The sequence below is a fragment of the Pelobates fuscus genome, chromosome 10, assembly GCF_036172605.1.
Source record: "Pelobates fuscus isolate aPelFus1 chromosome 10, aPelFus1.pri, whole genome shotgun sequence".
Lineage (NCBI taxonomy): Eukaryota > Metazoa > Chordata > Amphibia > Anura > Pelobatidae > Pelobates > Pelobates fuscus.
The window spans coordinates 147279072-147302143 of NC_086326.1; the positions used below are offsets into that span (position 1 = coordinate 147279072).

The 23072-nt window shown below is 47.6% G+C and overlaps 1 pseudogene; it reads left to right on the top strand.

Moving 5' to 3' along the window:
* LOC134574853 (zinc finger protein 665-like) overlaps window positions 1-14739 on the top strand; it is a 35669-nt pseudogene extending 20930 nt beyond the window's left edge.
* Window positions 14740-23072: the final 8333 nt, after the last annotated feature.

A 23072-nucleotide genomic window follows, 5' to 3' on the forward strand; every position in this document is an offset into this window, starting at 1 on the left:
GGTCCCCCCCCTCAATATTTTTATGGCCCCCACCCACCGCTCACGGGTGGGGGCGGGCGGGAGGACAGTAGTTCCCCCCCCATTGTGATTTATGGCCCCCACCCACCGCGCAGGGGTGGGGGCCGGGGGGAGGACAGTAGGTCCCCCCCTTATCCTTACTTACTGAATATTCCCCTGTATAACAATGTTTGGCATTTAGTGAATATTCCCTATTCTGCTCTGTGTCAGTGTGTATCAGGGTCTCTGAGGACAGGTGTCAATCCATATCTGCAAAGTGACCCTATGTAGGAGGAACAGTCCCTATTCTGCTCTGTGTCAGTGTGTATCAGTTTTGGTGTATAGAACATGCCCCTGCAGCCTCACTGCTCAATCCTCTGCCATTTAGGAGTTAAATCCCTTTGTTTATGAACCCTAGTCACACCTCCCTGCATGTGACTTGCACAGCCTTCCATAAGCACTTCCTGTAAAGAGAGCCCTATTTAGGCTTTCTGTATTGCAAGTTCTGTTTAATTAAGATTTTCTTATCCCCTGCTATGTTAATAGCTTGCTAGACCCTGCAAGAGCCTCCTGTATGTGATTAAAGTTCAATTTAGAGATTGAGATACAATTATTTAAGGTAAATTACATCTGTTTAAAGTGAAACCAGTTTTTTTTTCATGCAGGCTCTGTCAATCATAGCCAGGGGAGGTGTGGCTAGGGCTGCATAAAGATAAACAAAGTGATTTAACTCCTAAATGACAGTGAATTGAGCAGTGACATTGCAGGGGAATGATCTATACACTAAAACTGCTTTATTTAGGTGACTATAGTGTTCCTTTAAAAAAGGGAAAAAAAGGTGGGGAGGGGAATTGAGGAGGGAGAGGAGGGGAGCTGATGCACAGATGAGAAATCATATTATGAGCAAACAGAGAAATCGTCTGAATATCACCGAAAGAGGAGACCTTTGTTTGTTCCTTACGAAAATCGAACCAGATATCAAATATTGAGTCTCGCAACATCAACCTCAAGGATCTCATTAATCACTAGTAAAGGTAATTTCAATTTACTTTATTGTTTTCGCATTAAACTTTATAAAGTTAAAAACATTATAAACATGCATAAAGTAGAAATAAAAAGATAAATGTACGTACATTTTTATTTTTTTTAAACACCCTCCTTTCTACAAAATATTCTGCACTTGCGCGAAAACTGGTGGGTGGTAAGGAAATTCTTCCATCAAGAAAGATCTATTAGTGGGCGGTAGGTAGAAAAAGGTTGACTACCCTTGGTCTAGAGAGAGTAATACATTTTGTATCAGACATTTGCAACAATTGAATTTATTTACTGAATCTGATACAATTGCGGTCTATTGAGTAAATACCAGTGATCTAGTTCCTAGATTTCTTCCATTATCTTTTTTAACCTTTCACTTCACGTTTTTTGACACTAGTGGTGGTGAGCTTTTTAGTATGTGATTATTTTTCAATAAAGTTTATTACCCTATATTGTAATTTTACTTGGAGGTTTTCTATGTGGCTGGTTGCTCCCCTTACCTCTAGGGGCGAACCATCATCATTTATTTTCACAATTGTAAAGGGTTAAGCCCTAACTACCTCAATAACCCTTCTTATAAACTCTAGGGATAGACTTGCTTCCTATCTTTATGTATTTTTTCTCTCCCCCTTTTGTATAATCCTTAAACATGTGATGACAACCATAAAAATATAAACATACATAAAGTGAAGAACAAGCAACATAATAATTTCTCAAATATATAACAAAATTACAGGGGAGGGGAAAAAGACAAAAACTTGTAATTTTGCACTATCCTAATTTGCATATTGTTATTCTACAAATTAATGAATTTTCCAGTTTCCACCTACAGAGGTCAATTGAGAGCCTGAAATAATTGCCTTTTAAAACATCCCATTCAAGACCAGGGCCCATAGTCAGTGGGAGAGAGGCTGACCGGTGGTCCTCTCCAAGTACCAATGTAACGGTGGATTCGGTTGCATATCTAACCTGCGTCTCTGCTTGATACAGGGCTATGCTTAAGTCTTCAGTTTATACAGTCAGGTCCATAAATATTGGGACATCGACACAATTCTAATCTTTTTGGCTCTATACACCACCACAATGGATTTGAAATAAAATGAACAAGATGTGCTTGAACTGCAGACTTTCAGCTTTAATTTGAGGGTATTTACATCCAAATCAGGTGAACGGTGTAGGAATTACAACAGTTTGTATATGTGCCTCCCACTTTTCAAGGGACCAAAAGTAATGGGACAATTGGCTGCTCAGCTGTTCCAGGTGTGTGTTATTCCCTCATTATCCCATTTACAAGGAGCAGATAAAAGGTCCAGAGTTCATTTCAAGTGTGCTATTTGCATTTGGAATCTGTTGCTGTCAACTCTCAATATGAGATCCACAGAGATGTCACTATCAGTGAAGCAAGCCATCATTAGGCTGAAAAAACAAAACAAACCCATCAGAGAGATAGCAAAAACATTAGGTGTGGCCAAATCAACTGTTTGGAACATCCTTAAAAAGAAAGAATGCATCGGTGAGCTCAGCAACACCAAAAGACCCGGAAGACCATGGAAAACAACTGTGGTGGATGACCGAAGAATTCTTTCCCTGGTGAAGAAAACATCCTTCAGAACAGTTGGCCAGATCAAGAACACTCTCCATGAGGTAGGTGCAGGGCCGCCATCAGAATTTTTTGGGCCCCTAACACAGCTCAAGGTCTGGGCCCCCCTTCAAGCCCGCCTCCAAATCCCGCCCACAGGAATACACACACGCTAACAGATACAAATACTGAAACAGACATACACACATGCATAGGGAGATACTGACACACACACACACACACACTGGCATACATACATATATACACTGGCATACACACATACACTGGCATACATATATACACTGGCATACACACACTGGCATACATACATATTTACAGTCCCCGAAATAACCTACCAGCCAATGCTTTCTCTGAGTGAGGAGCAGAACGATGCCTCCTATGATTAGCAAGGTTAACTCCAGCAGTTAAACAATGGCCATGGCATCTTAGCACTTTGGTAAACCAGCTGCTCGGTCCAGGAATACAAATATAACATTATTTTAAAAGATTATGTCCATCAGTTGCAGTAAGATAAATAGCGTTTTGGAAGATTTATAGCCAGCTTTGTTTTGTATCCATCTGTACAATGGATAATACATTTCTATATATACACTGGCATACATATATACACTGGCATACATACATATTTACAGTCCCCGAAATAACCTACCAGCCAATGCTTTCTCTGAGTGAGGAGCGGAAAAATACCTCCTATGATCAGCAAGGTTAACTCCAGCAGTTAAACAATGGACATGGCATCTTGGCACTTTGGTATTGTCAGGGTATTTATATCAGCAGACATTTTGTGCTATGATAGAAATTATTTCGGGCCCCCACCCACCGCTCAGGGGTGGGGGCCAGGGGGAGGACAATAGGTCTCCCCTTATTGTTATTTAGGGCTCCCACCCGCCACGCAGGGGTTCCAGGGGGGAGGACAGTAGGTCCCTCCCCCGCACATTCTTATTTAGCCTCCACCCACCGCGCAGGGGTGGGGGCCGGGGTTGGGGACAGTAAGTCACCCCGCCATTCTTATTCTTATTTAGGGCCCCCCACCCACCACTCGGGGTGGGGGCCGGGGGAAGACAATAGGACCCTCCTTATTGTTATTTAGGGCCCCCACCCGCCATGCAGTTAGTAGGGTTTTTTCATTTTTTTTAACAGTGAGCAGCCACAGACTGCTCACTGTTTAGTAGACATGCCCCTACTTGCGGTATAGCAAGCAGGGGCATTCGGCAGATTTTAATCTCCCTTATGCTATTATGGGGGTCATATTGACCCCCATAGAGTGAAGGAGGACATGGGGGCGTATAGAAAGTGCCGGGGAGCACTGCTCCCTGCCGCTTCTATCTTTACATTTTAGAAAGAGGGAGCTGCGCGCCAGTAGCTCCTCCTTGTAATAAACTGAACAAACTAACTAACACTGATATTAAGTGTTTGTTTGTTCGTCTGAAATTTCTAGTCGTTCATTCGTCTTTATGACGAATGAATAAATAGATGAAATTCCCATTTGCATGCCCAAGTGTTTAACTGGGCATGTGCGGGAATATTACAGTGCTATCTAGTGTGGGCAGATGACGTGTCCCACAGGGACTTCCTCTACCCACACAAAGATGGCGGCGCCCTGAATCTAGATCAGGGCAGAAAATAAAGTAAAAAAATAGGTAATATGGGGGGCTTAGGGGCATTTGGGGGTGACTAGAGGGTCAGTTAGATGTAGTGGAGTCGGGAGAGGGGTTAAAAAAAAAAAACGGCATTCGGCCATGACAGTGCCGCTTTAAGTAACCACCTGAGACAACTATAGCTAGCCTGGTAAGTCCACTGCAATTAAGAAAATGTTCTAATTGTAAGTGTTTTCTTTCCTGTAGATGGTTCCATAAACAGAAATGAAATCAGTGGATTGTACACTTCAGTTTCTTCTCCGGATTATATAACCAAAGATGAAGAAATCACAGGTAATCAAAAAATAAACTGCGTGGCAGTCAGTACACCAAGCAGTAAATCTTTGAGTCGTGATACTACAGAATCCGAGGAAGTAAATCTCCGAGACATTAATACGCCCATAGAACATATACAGACTGAAGATCCATCTACTCATATTAAGGAGGAATCAGACTCGTATGAGGAAGGAAATCTCCCAGACACAGATATTTATACACCCACAGAAGATGCACATATAGAATATCCATCGACTTATATCAAGGAGGAATCGGTCTCATTGGAAGAAACAAATGTTGCTGAAGCTGCCATTTATACAATCAATAGAGATATACAAATGGACTATACATCAAAGTGTGAATCAGCATCAAATGAAAATCAAATTCTCATAACCAATAATATTTATACAGGCACAGACCATAAAGAGGCAGAATACCTACCTAACCTTATTAAGGAAGAATCTTCATCACGTGAAGCCAGCACTCTAACCAGCACCGAGGTTTATACACCCACAAAAGATAAACAGATGGACTATACATCAAATAATGAATCCCTATCCCACAAACAAGGAAATCTCAGAGACTTTGACATTTATACACCCAGAGAATATACACAGACAGAGTATCTATCTACTCCTGTTAAGGAAGAATCCGCTTCATATCAAGATGGAAATCTCACCACCTGGGGGCGTGTCCGACGGCCGACGAAGATGGCTGTGTGAACGAGCTGCTCCTCGTGGCCCCAGCATATATCGCTTCAACTAAGCGCACCCCACACGCACTCACCTCAACATGGGGCGCACTAAAAAGCAGTCAGAGCCCCAGGGTACCCCGAGACCAACGGGATCCGGGGCAGAGCCCTCTATCCGCTCCTTCCTCGTCACTCCACGAGACTTTGCGTCCCAGCCGGAAATGGAGGCCGCAACTGAGACCGCGACTCCCGCCGGATTTTCCCCAGCTTCATCAGCCTCCCCAGAGACACAGGGCACGCTAGACGGGGACCTGCGCGCCCTCCTGCCCAATTTACTAACCAAGGCAGACCTGGACGCCCTCTCCGACCGCCTCAGCAGAGTCATAAGGGAGGAACTGGCCCAGGTAAGGGCAGATGTAGCCTCACTAGACACACGCCTTACTGTCACAGAGACTGAAACTGGCACCCTCCGGTCTGATGCAGTCCTCGCCCGCACCTCCATTACCAACTGTGAATCCAGCTTGGCCCACCTGACCACCTGGGTAGATGATCTGGACAATAGGGGCCGCAGACTCAATCTAAGAGTGCGGGGGGTGAAGGAGGGGGGCCCGACAGAGAACCTGCCAGAGCTCCTACGCACAGTGTTTAGCCATGCCCTGGGGGGACAACAAATTCACAGACTGGGCCTGGTCAGAGCCCACCGCGCTCTGCGCGCACCTCCTGCGCCCGGTGAACAGCCACGGGACATTGTCTGCTGCCTTGACAACTTTGCCATGAAGGAAGATATACTGCGCGGCGCACGCCGCATGAACACAATCCGCATAGATAACCAGCATATTTCCATATACCAGGATCTCTCCCGCTACACCCTGCAGGCAAGAAAGGCTCTCAGACCAATCACCATGGCGCTTCAAGCAGCAGGTGTTCCCTACAGGTGGGGATACCCCTTCTCGCTATCCGCACGCAGAGGATCAGACCTCCACGTCATAAGGTCCCCGACAGATGTCCCGGGATTCCAGCGCTCCCTTGGGCTCCCGCAGGTGCAGGTTCCGAACTGGCTGACCCACCAATTCATACGCCAAGCTACAGGCCCTCCACCACCACCACGAGCAGAGATCAAGGCAGGAACAGGCCCCAACGTGACCGCCCATGGCTCCTGGACCCAACAGGGCCCGAGGAATAAACACCGCAGCAGCCCTATCACGACAAGAGGTGACGAAGCACCAACGCGACCATCCATCACTCCATGAACTTGTGAGTACTTTCCATTGACTGGGGACATTGTCCAGACACACGCTACATCACAGGGGGGGAAATGGCATGCACCTTGGGAGGGGGGCACGTGGGGGACCGGGACACAGTCGCACATGGAAGCTAAACCTACACAGGGACACAAACGCCACTACGGGCGGAAAAAAGACTTCAGGCCTTCAGAAACAGTGAACATTGCAAGAGGCCTAGAAAAACTGACCTCAAAGGCACCAAGGGCCATCCAGGACGCTTCACAAATATGAGACATAACTGCTATAATTTGGCGGGAAGAGGGGGATGAAGGGGATGTTATTCACTGCACAGACACGCGACCCCAACATACATACGACCCTAAGGGAGGGACGGGGGGGGGGAGGGGGGAAAAAACAGGGGGAAAAAAAATGGGGGGGGGAAGAAAAAAAAAAAAAAAGAGGGGCAAAATGACACGGCAATAAAGATAACGACACGTAGAGGTGGGAGGAGAAAGAGGGGTAAAAAAAAAGGGGGGGGGAAATAATAATAAAGGAGAAAAAGAAAACAATAAATAAAAAAAAGAGAAAAAAAGGGGGGGGAGAAAACAGGACAACACGGGGAAAAAAGAGAGAAATGGGGAAAAAAAGGGGGGGGAAGGGGACAAGGGAGAGAGGGAAGGAGAACACATAAGGCGTTCCCCACGCACGAAAGGGGGGAAGGTAAAGGGAGGGGAGGGGGAGGGACGCACAGGTCGCTAAGGCGAGAGGGTGGGAACGTATAGACAGCTCTGACACATCGGGCGGGGGAAAAATAGGACGAATATGAAGACAGGGGATAGGATCAAAGGGAATACACAACCACAGACACCACAACGCGACCAGGCACCCCGGAGCAGACGTGAGGTGGAAAACATATGACTGGAACAGGCGCAGACACCTCCACCCTTAGGGTTTAATGCACAGGCGTATGACCCGAATGTAACTAACAGCACTGCACGGTGAAGCTCACCAACGCGACACACGCACCGCTCCACCTATAGGACCACCAGACCCACGCCCACAGGCCCCCCCCCACGGAGACATGAACCCAATCCCGCAGCGACCCACGGAATACTCGCACTCACACCCACACCCCGCAACCCACACAATGGAATACGACCAAGGGAAGATCGGAGACATGGAACACACAAAACAGGCTGGACACAGATGACATGGCGCATAACATGCCCCACGACCCACACACATAGGGGTAGCTTACCCAGACAGATAAAAGGGCCTACACGAGCCACACCACCACACTATCAGTCAAACACTGGTCATTGCCTCGGACGGCTAGACAGACGGTTGTACCCTATACCCGACGCTATTCAAGGCCGACTGAGGCCATCCCCCCCGTCGACCAGAAACCGGTACGGGATACCCGAACCCCCCACAGGGTAAGGACTAGAAGCACTCCCACTTAGGCAGAGTGCCCCCTGTCCAGGAGCGGGCCCGGGCCTCAGTTCCACTGAGCCTTTGGTCCTCACTACCAGGACATTAGTCCACTTACCAGATCTAATACTAGGTCACATTAGGACCAACACCGACACGCCACAGTGCACACACACATACACACCCCTTTTATTTCTTCTTCTCCCTCACCCTCTTCTTTCACTTCCTTCCCCCCTTGCCTACCCCCTCACGCCCCGATCCCTCCCCACCCACCGCTGTGGGTGTCACAGATGGCCGCCCAAGGGACGCAAGCCCCGGGGACTGCCCGCTACATCAAGGAAAATCTGAACGTCATTTCATACAACATCCGAGGCCTCAACATACGGGAAAAACGCTCCCGACTCTTACGAGATCTGAAACGATACCACGCATCCGTAGCGTTCATCCAAGAGACGCACTTCCAGGAGAACCGTACACCATCCCTAAGAGACCGCAACTACCCACAAGGACTCTTCAGCAACAACCCACTGCGCCGCACACTGGGCGTCGGTATCCTGTTCTCCAGGGGGACCCCATTCGTTGAATCAGACACACTTCGCTGCCCTCATGGCAGATACATCTTTGCGAAGGGGACCATACACTGCCAGACATACACCTTTGCGAATATTTATGCGCCAAATGCTAACCAATACAGATTTCTCCGAACGACGCTGACCACCCTGATGGGATTCACGGAGGGCACAATGATTATAGGCGGAGATTTCAACCTACCGCTCCATCACCAAGACACTTCGGCAAACTCCGCTCAACAGGCACCCAACAGGCACGCGCGAACGATACAGCTCCTACACCACCACCAACTCACGGATTGCTGGAGAGCACTGAACCCCACTGCAAGGGACTACACATTTTATTCAACGACTCACGCCACCTACACCAGGCTGGACTACTTCCTCCTGCCATACCACCATCTACCCCTCCTCATAGAAGCAGAAATTCTGCCCATGACATGGTCAGACCACAACCCCATTCAGATAGGACTCAAGTCACCCCTGTTTCGACCTCACCAGGTCTCTTGGCGCCTCAATGAATCGATCCTTGCAGACCCAATCCTGGTCACAACGACAAAACAAACTATCCAAGACTACTTTCGCAACAACGAAACCGAAGACACGACGCCCCTGATGTGCTGGGAGGCACACAAAGCAGTACTCCGTGGACATTTTATTGCGCACTGCTCGACACGGAAAAAGGCACACAACAAACAAATACAAGACCTCAACAAGGACATAGCGGACCTGGAATACCACCACAAACGGACGATGGACCCGTCCACATACCGCGATCTGATTCTCAAGCGAACCCAGCTCACCGAACACCTGAACCGAGCAATTCAACGCTCCTTCCAACAATTCCAACATCTGGTATATGAACACGGAAACAAATGCAGCAGACTCCTAGCAAACCTGCTGAAACAGCGCAGAAATCACCTATATATCCCCAAGATTAAAAACACTGACCAACAAATGTGCCATCTCCCGGACCAGATCGCAGCGGCGTTCACCCAATACTACGAAGACCTCTACAATCTACAAGGTGACGCACAGGCTAACAGGGAACCCCGCAAGACAGAGGCCATTCATGCATATCTTGAAGCAGCCGGACTGAAACAGTTATCTACCCCAAACCGGGATGACTTGGAGGCCCCTATAACAGTAGAAGAACTGGCGTACGCGATCAAAAAAGCAAAGACGGGGAAAGCACCAGGGCCAGACGGACTGCCGCTACAATACTATAAAACCTTCCTACCAGACCTCCTGCCGAAACTACATTCAGCTCTGAACTCAATTCTAGACGGCGCTACCCCCTCAGCCCCATTCACGGCAGCAAACATCACCCTCCTCCCGAAAGAGGGTAAAGACCTGACATCCTGCGCAAGCTACCGCCCGATATCGGTCCTGGATGTGGATGTCAAACTCTTGGCGAGCGTGCTAGCCAACCGATTGGCACCACTACTCCCGGACCTGGTCCACCCAGACCAGACTGGGTTCATCCCCGGAAGAGAGGTCCGAGACAACACCATACGGGCACTGAACCTGATCTCCGTAGCAGCGCAATCTGACCAACAGACCCTGATCCTCTCCACGGATGCCGAAAAGGCTTTTGATAGGGTGGACTGGGAATTCCTCTTCAAAACCCTCTGGAGCCTGGGCATCGGCCCCAAATACATACAATGGGTAGAGGCGCTCTACAGTTCACCGACAGCTAGACTCCGCATCAACGGGGCCCTCACAGACCCGTTCTACATCCGCAACGGAACACGCCAAGGGTGCCCCTTATCCCCCCTGCTCTTTGCACTAACCCTGGAGCCATTCCTTAACAACATTAGAGGCAACGAGGCGATCCGTGGACTCCATATAGGCCGATCACACCACAAAGTCCTGGCATACGCGGATGACCTGCTCTTCATTGTACAACAACCGGCCACGACAATCCACACGATCATAACTGAATTCGAAAAATACGGCAAGGTCTCCAACTTACGCATCAACTACAGCAAATCAGAAATCTTAAACCTTAATGTTAGACACACCCAAACGCAGACGCTCAGACACCGCTTTCCCTTCCGCTGGTGCACCACCAAGATGAGATACCTAGGGGTCTGGCTCACACCAGACCCAGCGGATCTCTACCAACACAATTACCTACCACTTCTCAAAACCGCGCAGGCCGAACTTCAGGCCTGGAATACCTACTACATGTCGTGGCTAGGCCGCATCAACGCGGTGAAGATGACCCTACTCCCTAAATTCCTCTTCATCGACGATACCAATCGCAGCGCCGAAGAGCTTTTTCACGTCCATCCAAGCGGCAGTCCGTCACTTCATCTGGAAGGGCAGGGCCCCCCGAATAGCCCACTCCCAGTTAACACTCCCTAAAATCAAAGGGGGACTGGCTCTTCCCGACTTCAGGAAGTATTACACTGCGACCCACCTCACCCGAATCATCGGCTGGTCGACAGCACCAAGAGATAAGCTATGGGTTCGACTTGAAGCAGATAGCTCCGACTGCGACCTCCGAGCCCTACCGTGGATCACCCCAGAAGCGAGCCGACGCACCACGCATGCGAACCCATTTGTGAAAGCCACCCTCCGCATTTGGCACCAAAACGGCCCCAAATACTACCTCACAACACACCCGAGCCCTCTACTCCCACTCAGGAGAAACCCAGAGTTCCCGGCGGGAGACATGGGGCCCACCCTGAGACCGCGGACCGACACCACAATACCCCGAATGATGGACGTACTCACGCCCCCTTGCTCTATAAAACCACTTGCGGACCTGTTTCCGGACCAAAGGCATACCTTCCTCCACACTATAGCAAGGGAACAACTGCAGAGATATGCACGCTCGATCCCCCAACGACCGAGCCTCACGCGGGATTGTACAGAGTTTGAGTCCATGTGCCTGTTGGAGGCACCCCCCCTGAGAGCGATCTCCCAGATCTACACCACACTGACGACTGGACGATACCTACTGGCGCCACCGTGCATTAGGCGTTGGGAAGAAGACCTAGACGTAACGCTCACGGACGCAGACTGGGATAAGATCATAACACTCACCCAGAAGACCCCAGGGTCAGCGAGGCTCCAAGAAAATTCGTATAAAGTCTTTACGAGATGGTACATCACCCCAACGAATCTACATGCTAGAGACAGCACGAAACCAAACACATGCTGGCGATGCGGAAAGGAGCCGGGATCGTTCCTCCACCTATGGTGGGACTGCTCCCTCATCCGTCCGTTCTGGGAAGCGGTGGGCCGAGTACTTCACGAAACCACAGACGAAAACATCCCAGTGGCACCGGCACCATTTTTACTACACCATACCACAACACCCACACCGGCATACAAACGATCAGTGATACCGAGGCTCCTCAATGCAGCGAAAGCAACAGTCCCAATCTTCTGGAGACAACCATGCACCCCCTCACTCAAGCGCTGGGTGGAGGAGGTGGAAGACACCCGGAGATTCGAGGACCTGAAGGCAACGACTACAAACGCCAAAGAAAAATACCGTACAAGATGGTTCTACTGGCTAAGACACATCGCCTCGGATGACTTTGTGACGCTCTTGAATACATCTGAACACTGAGAGGAACACATGGGCAACAGGTGGGGGGTAGCCATCTGGGGCACCGGCGGAGTGGAGATCCCCAGAACAGAGATGGGAGACACACAGAGACCGGCTGACTAAGATACCCGCTTGCCGCCAAGCCGCCCCTCCCCCCCCCCCTTTTTTTTTTTTTTTTCTCCTCTTCTTCTTCTTCTTCCTCTCTCTCCTCCTCTTCCCCTCGTCCTCTTCCCCACCCTCCCGTCCTCCCCACACAAATACCAGACTCACACCAAACACGACCACAACCCCTAGAGGGAGGCACACAGACATACAAACATAAACCAGATCCCAACTAACAACATAACCTACAATTTTAACCAAAGCACAACCCCATGCACTGCCTACGAGCATACCAAGACTCAGAACAGACGCTACGGACTGAGCCACAAACACGCTCCCACTATCCCAAGCTATATAGAACGGTTGAAACCGCTAACACCGGAACAACAGTCAGCATAGACCGCCTAGACACAAGAAACGATATACTAACATACTGGCCGCACCTGCTGACTAGCCGGGTACAATTTCAAACCAGATACACAACGTGCGATACCTCTGGCAGGCGCCAAAACCACTGAAGGCGACATATAGGCCGGGACCACGTAGGTGACAAGCACACATAATCACAACAAACTAACCAACCCAAGATTACTACAAGTATCGTCTAGCACTAAGCCGCCCCGCTAGCTAGCTACCACAAGGCACCCACCCAAACCAGCTAACATGAGGTGACTATCCAAACCAGAGGACAAAAAATAAAAAAAAAACCGATATACACAAACCAGTTAACACAAGACAACTGCGCAAACCAACTAACACAAAACAACTACGCAAACCAATTAAAACAGGACAACCACACAGACAAATATTACTTTGGGCTATACCCACCTAGTTAATGTATCTTGAAGTACGCACCTACTTAATTAAACTAAATACGCATGTTCAATATTCTTGTTTCAAAGTTACCGCCTCTGCGTAGGCGACCGTATGCTTTTACAATACTGCGTTTGAATTCCACAAACAGAATGTGATGACAATAAAACCGATTTAAAACAAAATGAAAACTGCATGAAGTTAATTGTAAATGGCTGCGAGGAAATGAAACATAATTGTACTGTTTAAAAGAAGATCAAAAGATTGCCTTGATGTCAGTGATATTTGGCATCTCTTTAGAAATAGTATAAGCAGTGAACATAGCAAACAATATCTTGTTTTTAGTGTCAGCTCATTGATCTATAGTGTAATGAGACTGTTAGGAAGATGGAATGAATTGAGCTCCTACAAGATAACACATTGGAATTTATTCAGGAAGCACATCGCATTAACGTTGGATAAAATATACACATCAAAGTCATATCTAGATTAGGCACTTCCTTGAGTGGGGACGCCAAATGAATGATCTTTACATCTGGGTTGTTAACCTCTGTATAAACCAGTATTGTGAAGTACAAGAATTCTATTTATTGCACGCCGCCATCTCTGTGTGCTCTAAAAATGATGTTCTGCAAGTGCCGTTCTCATTAGATGTCATCATTTTTATTACTTTTTTTTTTTTTTTTTTTTTTAAGCGTACACTGATAGTTATTTAGATAAAAGTGTTTTTATATGCGGAGCTCCCAGTCCAATTTAATAAACCTTAAATTTAAAAGAAATCTCACCACCTTAGACCTTCTTACCCCCACTCATCATACTGAAACACAAAACAAAGGAAATAGTAACTGCATTGATGGTGCTAAGGTTTCATCTACCAATGCAGAGCTTGTTAAACAGAAGAGTGTCAACAAAGGAAATACTTTGACCAGTACAGATTACATTGGAAATGAGTGTTTTAAGCAGAAACCACATTTTTTCACACGTAAGAGAGCTCCGAAAGAAGAGAATATAACTTCTTGTTCTGAAATGTGGGAATGTTTTGCTAGAATGGCACATCTTCGGATACATATGAGGATTCACACAGGAGAGAAGCCATTTTCATGTTCTGAATGTGGGAAATGTTTTACTGACCCTTCAAATTTTAAGCATCATCAGAAGATTCACACAGGAGAAAAAACATTTTCATGTTCTGAATGTGGGAAACTCTTTGCTAAAATGTCAGCTCTTAAGGCACATCAGAGGATTCACACAGGAGAGAAACCATTTTCCTGTTCTGAATGCGGGAAATGTTTTGCTCAGAAGTCAGCTCTTAAGACACATCAGGGGATTCACACAGGAGAGAAACCATTTTCCTGTTCTGAATGCGTGAAATGTTTTACTCAAATGTCAGCTCTTAAGACACATATGCAGTTTCACACAGGAGAAAAAACATTTTCCTGTTCTGAATGCATGAAATGTTTTGCTCAGAAGTCAAATCTTAAGAATCATCAGAGGATTCACACAGGAGAGAAACCATTTTCCTGTTTTGAATGTGGGAAACGCTTTTCTGAAATGTCAAATCTTAAGAAGCATATGAAGATTCATTGAGCTGAGAAACCATTTTCTTGTGCTGGATGTGGGAAATGTTTCAGACGGAGTTCAAATCTTCACTCACATAAGGTGATTCATACAAGAATTTATCCTCTTGTTTAGAACATAGAAAAATATTTTTTTTATATATTTAAGACTTCTCAAATGTCAGAGGATTCATACAGATTGTAGTAAACGTATGGAATTAATAATTAAAAGAATAACTCCACACTCCTTGCTTTCGGCAATTCAATAATATTTATTAAGAAAGGCTTATCAAACAAATAAACCATACATATACATTTGTAATAGGCTAGTATATGTTGCTATCAAAACTAGTCATTGATTGAGTGGAAAGTAAACTATATTAACCTCATAAAACAGGCATAGACCCATGGGTGTCCACGGGGGTAGGGGGTAAGGGGGCACTGGCCCCTGGATTTTTTAGCTTGTTCTGCTGTTTTTTGTGTGAGATTGAAAAATACAGTGCAATGCCGGCCAGTAGGTGGCGCTGTGTATGGAGAGAGACAGGGATAGGAAGCTACATCTTATCCCTGCTTCTCTCTCCTGACTGAATCCGCAGGGGAGCAGCACAGAGTACAGCCAGCAACTCCCAGACTACAGAGGCAGCCTACAGATCAGGGAAGTGAGGGTTGGGGGGGGGGGGGGGGCAGCATACAGATCAGGGAAGTGAGGGTTAGGGGGGGAGCATACAGATCAGAGAAGTGAGGCATGGGGGGGGCAGCCTATAGATCAGGGAAGTGAGGCATTGGGGGGGGGCAGCCTATAGATCAGGGAAGTGAGGCATTGGGGGGCAGCCTATAGATCAGGCAAGTGAGGCATGGGGGGGCAGCCTATAGATCAGGGAAGTGAGGCATGGGGGGCAGCCTATATATCAGGGAAGTAAGGCATGGGGGAGACGTAAAGTAGGAGAAGGAGCAGAAATTAGCAGGATGGCTCTGCAAGAAGAAAGAAGGGTCTGCTAAGAGCAGAAAGGGACAGAAGGAGCACAAAGGTAAAGGAGGTAAAGGAGCAGAAAAGGGTAGCTAGGAGCAGAAGGGCGCAAAATAAGCAGAAAGTAGCAGAATAGTGAAGGAGACGAGGAGGAGAGAAGAGTATTAGAAGAAAAAGAATACTGTGTGAAATGAAGGAGAAGAAAAGGAGATTGGAGCAGGAAGGACAAGTGAAGTGAACCCTCCATTTTATTCTGGACACCACATCATAAGGCTTTGGTACCTGGGCCTGGCAGGGATACTTTGGACCTTTTCATCTCCCCAGGTAAAAAAAAAATATATCAGTGTTAATGTGTTCACTTTTATTTACTGAGTGTCAGGAAGCACAGAGTGCCGCTGGGTAGGGGTGTCGCTAATTGGCTAGAGCGGTCAGCTGGCACTCTAAGCCAATCAGTAGCTCCCCATTCATAAAGTAAACATTTTTATGAACCGGGAACTAGCGATTGGCTTAGAGTGTCAACTGACCACTCTAGTCAATCTGCACTTCCTGACACTCAATTTCAGAAGCTGAATACCACTGAGCAATCTGGAGCTGGAGGAAGCCTTTGGGGTTAAATCATTTGAGAGCGGTTTAACCCCTTAAAGGAAAGAGAGCACCCAGGGGCTTTCTGGCATCATAGCATTTTCATTTAGATGAAGTTGTTATGGTGACCAGAATGTTCCAGAAAATGTGACCAGAAAATTCCTGCGGACGCCCATACATAGACACGTGATACAGTTACCACTCCATTGATCATCAGCTGAGAGTAAGAGGGTGTGTATAATGGGGAGGGGGAATAGAGAGAGAAAGGATGAGGAGAGGAAATTCAAAGCGAGAGAGAATGTGTTATCCACAGGGCTTTTAACAGGTTAGCCCTTCCTTCTGCTGGACACACCTCCCTCAGTCAGTCCCTGAGGATCTAACAGTAACAGATGGGGGGGGGGGGGGGGGGGGGGGGGGGACGAGGGATTGCTCTGGAAGGGAACCTAACTCGATTTGCCTGGTGAAAGGCCATGTGCTTCACAGAGCACTCCATTATTGCCTAAGGGTAGAATGGAGCTTGAATCCCTGTATAATAACACAATAAAACGTCATTGGCAAACAGTTTGGCTGTTAATCAGTTCCCCCCTCTTATTACACAGATTAACAGTTTTCACATTAATGAATAGAGAGAAAATTCAAGGTGAATGTCAAATCTAAAGGGAGACTGTAAGCATTCTAACAATTTCATCTGACTTGAGTTGGTTATAGTGCCTGCAGTCTCTTGGCATTGTCCCTCCATTCAGTGTTTAAAAATAATTTATGAGCTATTTAACACTAACTTATAGTCCTTGGTCACCCACCGCCTGCTGCCATCCTCCCACGCAGAAGGTATGGATGGCCATACCAATTCATACCAGCAAAGTCCAATGTAATATGCTGAAATTAGTCAGCTGACACACTCAGCCAATCCAGAAGCAAGATGGGATTGGCTGCCAGGGACTGTCATTTAACATTAAAATGGTTTAACAATGAATGGAATGGCTGTGCCAGGGCACTCCAGACACTATAACAACTTTAATGAGATGAATCAGTCATAGTGCGTGCATTGTCCCTTCAAAGTAAAAATTGCTAAATTTATAAAATTTCATAAGTCAGCCATGCTTTCAGTTTGGGTACTGTGGCCTTTAATATGAAAGTCACTTTGAATTCTTAATTTAGTAAAATACGCTGTTCGTGTTCTTAAATGTATACAAAGCTAAAGTAAAATGAAAATATTACCCAACTCTTAATCAATCCAAGCTAAATATCATTACATAGGGGAAGTTATTACGAGTTATTACGTCTCAACAAATTGGGTTCTTTCTGGCCAATCCAGTGACTGTCAGAGAAACACTGAGAGACTTGATGCATATAGAGCCATCACCTCACTGTGTCTGCAATGCTAGTCTATAGGAAACCCTCACCACAAACATTGACATAAATTAATAAAATGGAGATATGATAAGGTGCTATACACACACCATATAAGTTACCCTGGAATGCCTACTTTCACAAATGGTAGGCCTTCATGGGGGGAATTGAACTGTCAAACTGCTAAAATCAGCTCAACATAAGATTTACAAAATACCCCGCAGAAAGGCATGTTAAAAAAAGGTAAACTGGTGAAAACAGAGATTTTACTTACAATAAATTCCTTAATATATTGGCAGTATACAGTGGGGTCTGTATTTGTTAGCAGGACAAGCAGACTGAAATAAATAAAATACATTTCATTAATTCTTCCTCTTTCATTTATAAATGTAGAATCCTTCTTTACTCCCTCAGTAAATATCCGGAGAAAACCACAGAGACCTGCTTACATGCAAACATATAAATGTATTCTCAATTTAAGGAAAGGAAATTCTACTGCCACTGTATTAAAGAATCACTATAGGGTCAGGAACACAAACATGTATTCCTGACCCTATAGTGCTAAACCCACCATTTAGGTGGCTTGCCTCCCTTAGCCCCCTAATAAACGTTTAACACTCACCTTTATTTTCAGCTCTCCACGGGTCTGCCAGCGCTGGCTCTGCCCCCTTTGTGACATCCCCAAAATGGCCCATTTTTAGTCAATCCAGTGCTTTGGATTGGCTAAAATCGGCACAGGGGCGGGGCCAAATGTCATTTCTGTCAATCAGGACGTTCTCTTAGAGATGCATTGAATCAATGCATCTCTACGAGGAAAATTCAGCGTCTCCATGCACAGCGTGGGGATGCTGAACGGCAGAGCTGCCTACTGTGCAGCCCTGAGCCAGAAAGCACCTTCAGTGGCCCTCTAAGGAGTGGCCACTTGGAGGTGTCCCTAGGGGCAATGTAAACAGGGCCGGACTGGGGATACAAAGCAGCCCTGGAAAAAAATAAATGCCAGCCCTATAAGTCACTACGCCATGTATTGTCACATGTAATACGTATGGCTATGTGTTGCCACCCGAGATGATTGAGTAATATATATATAAACACACATACATATATATATATATAATGTGTGTATATTACTCAATCATCTGGGGTTGCAAGACATGCATACATATACATCTATGCCTTACATATTATTGGTGTATATATATATATGTAGAAAGGCCATTAGGCCTGAATTTGTGGGAGGAGTAAGTCCCCTACTTAAACTCCCAGCCCCTACTCACCTCTGACGTTTGAGTTCAAGTGTTCCTGATCTACTTCTGGTTCGCGTGACTTCCAGTCCGGGCGTCCTGTCTATCAGCTGCAGTCTCCGGCAGAATCCTCCGGTCTATCTGTGGTCTGGCTTCCTGGCTGCTAAACAGTGAGTCTTCATGCGTTACATTCCGGTCCCCTCCACACCACTCTGTGGTCTCACCGGGGGGCCGGAACGCACATGGCGGCAATCTTACCGGAGACCACCCACGGTCCCCACACCTCGCAAACTAGGTGGTTGGTTTTCGTACACCCATCTGGGGGGTCCTACACCCCCCCTCACCCCCTCACGGACTCATAGGTTCGCGGTACATCGCCACCCGAGATCTAAATGTTACTCTGACTAATAGGGGCATATAAATCCACTTGGGGTTAAGCCTCTGTTGTTATAGCAGAGGCTATGCTATTATACTGTGTGTGTAAGGGATGTCAGTATTTTTACTATGATATGCACGGCATATTAGTTGTAAAACTTTCATTTATACTTTCCATTATTGTTTTGTGTATGTCAGTTACATAGGCCAAGTTTAGTGGGCTGTTGTCGCCACCTAGTGGCTTTTTATGGTATTTGCTAGTTTATTTTGTATAATATGTAGCTTCCCTGCACTAAACTCTAGCAGCAGCTGCAATCTTACTTACTTGGAGGTGTTACCACGAAATTACTAATCACACAAGTTTTTGTTCTGCACTTTATAATAAAACTGCTTACTCTAGAAACCACCAGGTGTGCCATGATCTACATTGTCCTATTAAAACTTTTCTCGGTTTGTGGCCAAGCCTGTGTGGAGCACCCTGATGGCAGTACTTCCAGGATAGTGCATGCATATCTTCTTTACATTAGGCCCTGGGGAGATAGCACAGCTAAGCGGACAAGGGCACATGTATGAGTGTGGGGATGGATGCTTGTGATTGGTTTTATGTGTGTATGGGAGTGGTTAAGGGGTATGGACCATCTTACCATAGTGCCTCTTGGGAAACGGGCCAGCAAACAACTTACCCTTACTCTGCTCCTGTTTGTCCTGGGCCTGGAAAACATTTCTGCTTGAGTTTGGATGTGGAAAGGATCCTCTCTGCCCTCAGAGCTGCTGCTGCCATTGATGGGGGTAGGCACCTTCGTGAGCACTTTGCTTGCCTCCTGGTTTGGCCTCCGGTGTGGGTCCCCCCCCTCTGCAGTCAGTCCTCTACTGGGGCCCCCATGCAGCTACAACCCCTGTAAGCCGCACGAGCATGGGCCGGTGCTCCCGCCCGCATGCGCCCTGATGCCTCGCCTCACCTCGGGCCCGGTATAGGAGCCGGAGCCCGGGCCCGAGGTGCTGTCACGCCCTTGTGTATGCTCCATTTGACACGCGGCCTGCTGCCTCTGCAGCGTCCCGCATGCCCCCCAGCATTGGACAGCGGGCCGGGGGCGTCAGAAGAACTGTGCAGCCCGGACAGCCTGTGAGCGGGAAGGCGGTGGTGAGTGAGTGGGAGCCATTGGGGTGTCCTCCCCGGCTCTGGTGGGTCCTCTGGGGATGAGGGTCGGCCGGGGGGGTCCCCCTCTTCTCCCCGGGTTCTGTCCAAGGTTGTCTGTCCTGGAACTCCTGCAGGGCTGAACAATGCTGAAAATGGAATTAATTCTACATTGCCTGGATCTTCTTCAATTCCTTTGCCGAAGGTGGCCCCTCGGGCATCAACTGGTGAGTACAGTAGTGTTTCTGCTTTGCAGTCAGGGGGTACCTCGCTGGGGGGGTTTCTGGCGGGGCTTCTGGGTGTTTTTGATCAGGGGACGCAAGCGTGTAGGGATTCCCCCTTAGACAGTCAAATTTGGTCAGTTTGGTCCACCGCTCACCAGCCCCCCTCCCCGTGTTTAGTGTCCCTTCTGGCATCCCTTCTGCAGGGTCAGGTACCACAGTGCCTGCTGTAGTGGGGGTTTCCCCAGCGACGGGTGATCCCCCGGGTGTTTCCGACGTGGTGTGGGGGTCCGCTTATATGTGTTGGTCCAGGCCCTTGGGTTTGCACCTGAAACAGGAAGTTAGGGAAAAAATTTGGAGGGGAGAATTCGTCAAGATTTTTCCACCGTTGGTGGAAACAGACGGGAAGGAATTGGAAAAAGACCAGGAAAAATACCGTTATCAAAAGATCCCCAAGGCTTTCAGTAATTGGATTTGCGCCTTTTCCGTCCTGGCTAGTGTCATTGGGGAAAAGGCTCTGCAGAAATGCTCCGCATTGTTCTGCTACCAGGACATCATTTGTTGTACCCATGGCAGGCTGGGGTGGTGGAAATATGACAAGCAATTCCGTCAATGGTTTAGCGGTGCGCCCCTCGATTTTCTGGGACCAAATAGACATTGGCCGCTGGCTCTCCATCATGACCCGCACGTCGCCCCAGCAAGTTGGTTTTCTCATCCTTTCTTAGGGGGGTCTGGTGGGGGAGATCCTCCGCCTCACCGGCCGCGCAACAGAAGGCCGGGCTGTTGTTGGAATTTTTTTTGTTATTCTTTATTTTTGGTATGACATTGCGGTACATTGATGTGATAAAGCATATGTTACATGGTATAGTCATTAGTCGACATCGGTTTGTAAATTGATTATATTCCAGTTTGCATCTGATTATACCACATCTTCAGTTTGCATGTAATACTCAGTTTGCATGTATTTGCTATTTGGTGTCATTGTTTATACATTTTATAAAAATGTTGTAGAAACATTGGTAAAACATAGTAGGAGAACCATGGCCAATATCTAACTCAGAATTCAGAATTATGAAACCTTGATCGTTGCGGAGTGGCCCAATGGTTATGGACCTTGACCTCTTATGTTTGGGAATGGATAGTTGTGGTCTCTTCTCCAGCAACGGTGTTAGGATAGGTTAAGGGGAAAAGGGGGGGGGAGGTTAGCAGGATAGAGGGGGAGGGGGCCCTCATGGTGGAGTTCGGAGCGCCGTGTTGGGAGGCACTCTTGGTATCAACTTTGTGTGTTGGATCCGCGGGGTGTCCCTAGTGTGTCTTTAATTTGGATATATTTAAAGAAGTCTGGGGGTCGTAGCCTGGTCCTTTCCGTTAACGTCTCAAATGGCACTATTTAGTTCCCTTCATATAGGTGTATCGCCCTCTGTAGTCCCGCCTCCTCTATGTTTTTGAAATCTCGGGCCCTCATTCCCGGTGGGAACGCTCTGTTTCTTAACAGGGGCATCAGTGGAGAGGGTGAAGTGGTTAGTTTGTATTTTAGGGCCACTGCGTCCCAGACCCGGAGAGAGTTTAGGATAGCTGGACAATTGGTGCGTACGATGGCCCTGTGTTCCCTAGGTAGCCATATGTAGAATTGGAGCAGGTCAGCTCCCGTTATGCCTGATTCTAGGTCCGCCCATCTGCGGTCGCCCGTTGTCGAGTGCCACATGGCGATTTGGGCCTGTGAGCTGCGCCCTGTATCTGCGGACCCTCTTTTGGTGCATGAAGATGGGAGTTTTCTTTTGCATTTCTAATTTATTCGGGTCTTTCACTCAGGGCTGGAGGTCCTGGAAATTGACAGCAAAGAATATTGTGGGCATTCATTTAGATTTGGCGCTGCCACGGAGGCTTCCAAGCTGGGTATGCCAGCGCAAGCGGTTCAGAGGATAGGGAGGTGGGCATCTGGGCATTTTGTCTCATATGTTCGTCCTTCCCGCCTCCTGAATTGATTTTTATCTTCGCAGGTGGAACTCCCACCAGTGTCTGGGTGATCGGGCCAGGAGGCGAGCGGCTGTCCATCTGGGAGGTGAGCAATTGGGTTTTATGCCTTCTGAAGAAGAGGTTCGCTGGTTTGGCACCAGAGGTATAAAATGGGTTTGGCTCTTCCCGGAGCTGGTTCAGCTCTCCCGCCTTCTGGGTGCGCCAAACGTCCTAGTTATTCACCTGGGGGGTAATGATCTCGGGACAATGCCTATTTGGGGGTTGGCGGATGCTATTAAGAGGGACTTGGCGCGCATCTTGCTTCTATTTCCAGACCTGCGTCTCATCTGGTCGGAGGTCATTTCCCGTAACTACAGGCAGCGTGCCCATAATCAAAGGGCCATGGAACGCTGCCATGTTAAATTGAATAGGAGGGTCTCTAAGTTTGTACTGGGGGTTAAAGGGATCCCGGTTCGCCACAGGGCGTTCGAACGGGAGGCAGCTAATTTATTCTGGGGTGATGGCGTGCACCTCATGGAGTTCGGTCTCGATCTTTTTAATCTTGCTATCCAGGAAGCAGGGGGAACAGGCCTTGGGTGGTTGGGGTGGGGCCCCCTACTGATTTTAGGCTTAAAACAGCAGGGTTGTGGTGGGGGGCGTGTCCTTGCCAATAGGTGTTGGGGGGCTATCACATGGAATGTCAGGAAATGGACAAGGTGGGTCTCAATCTCCCCTGCTCTGTAGGGTAAA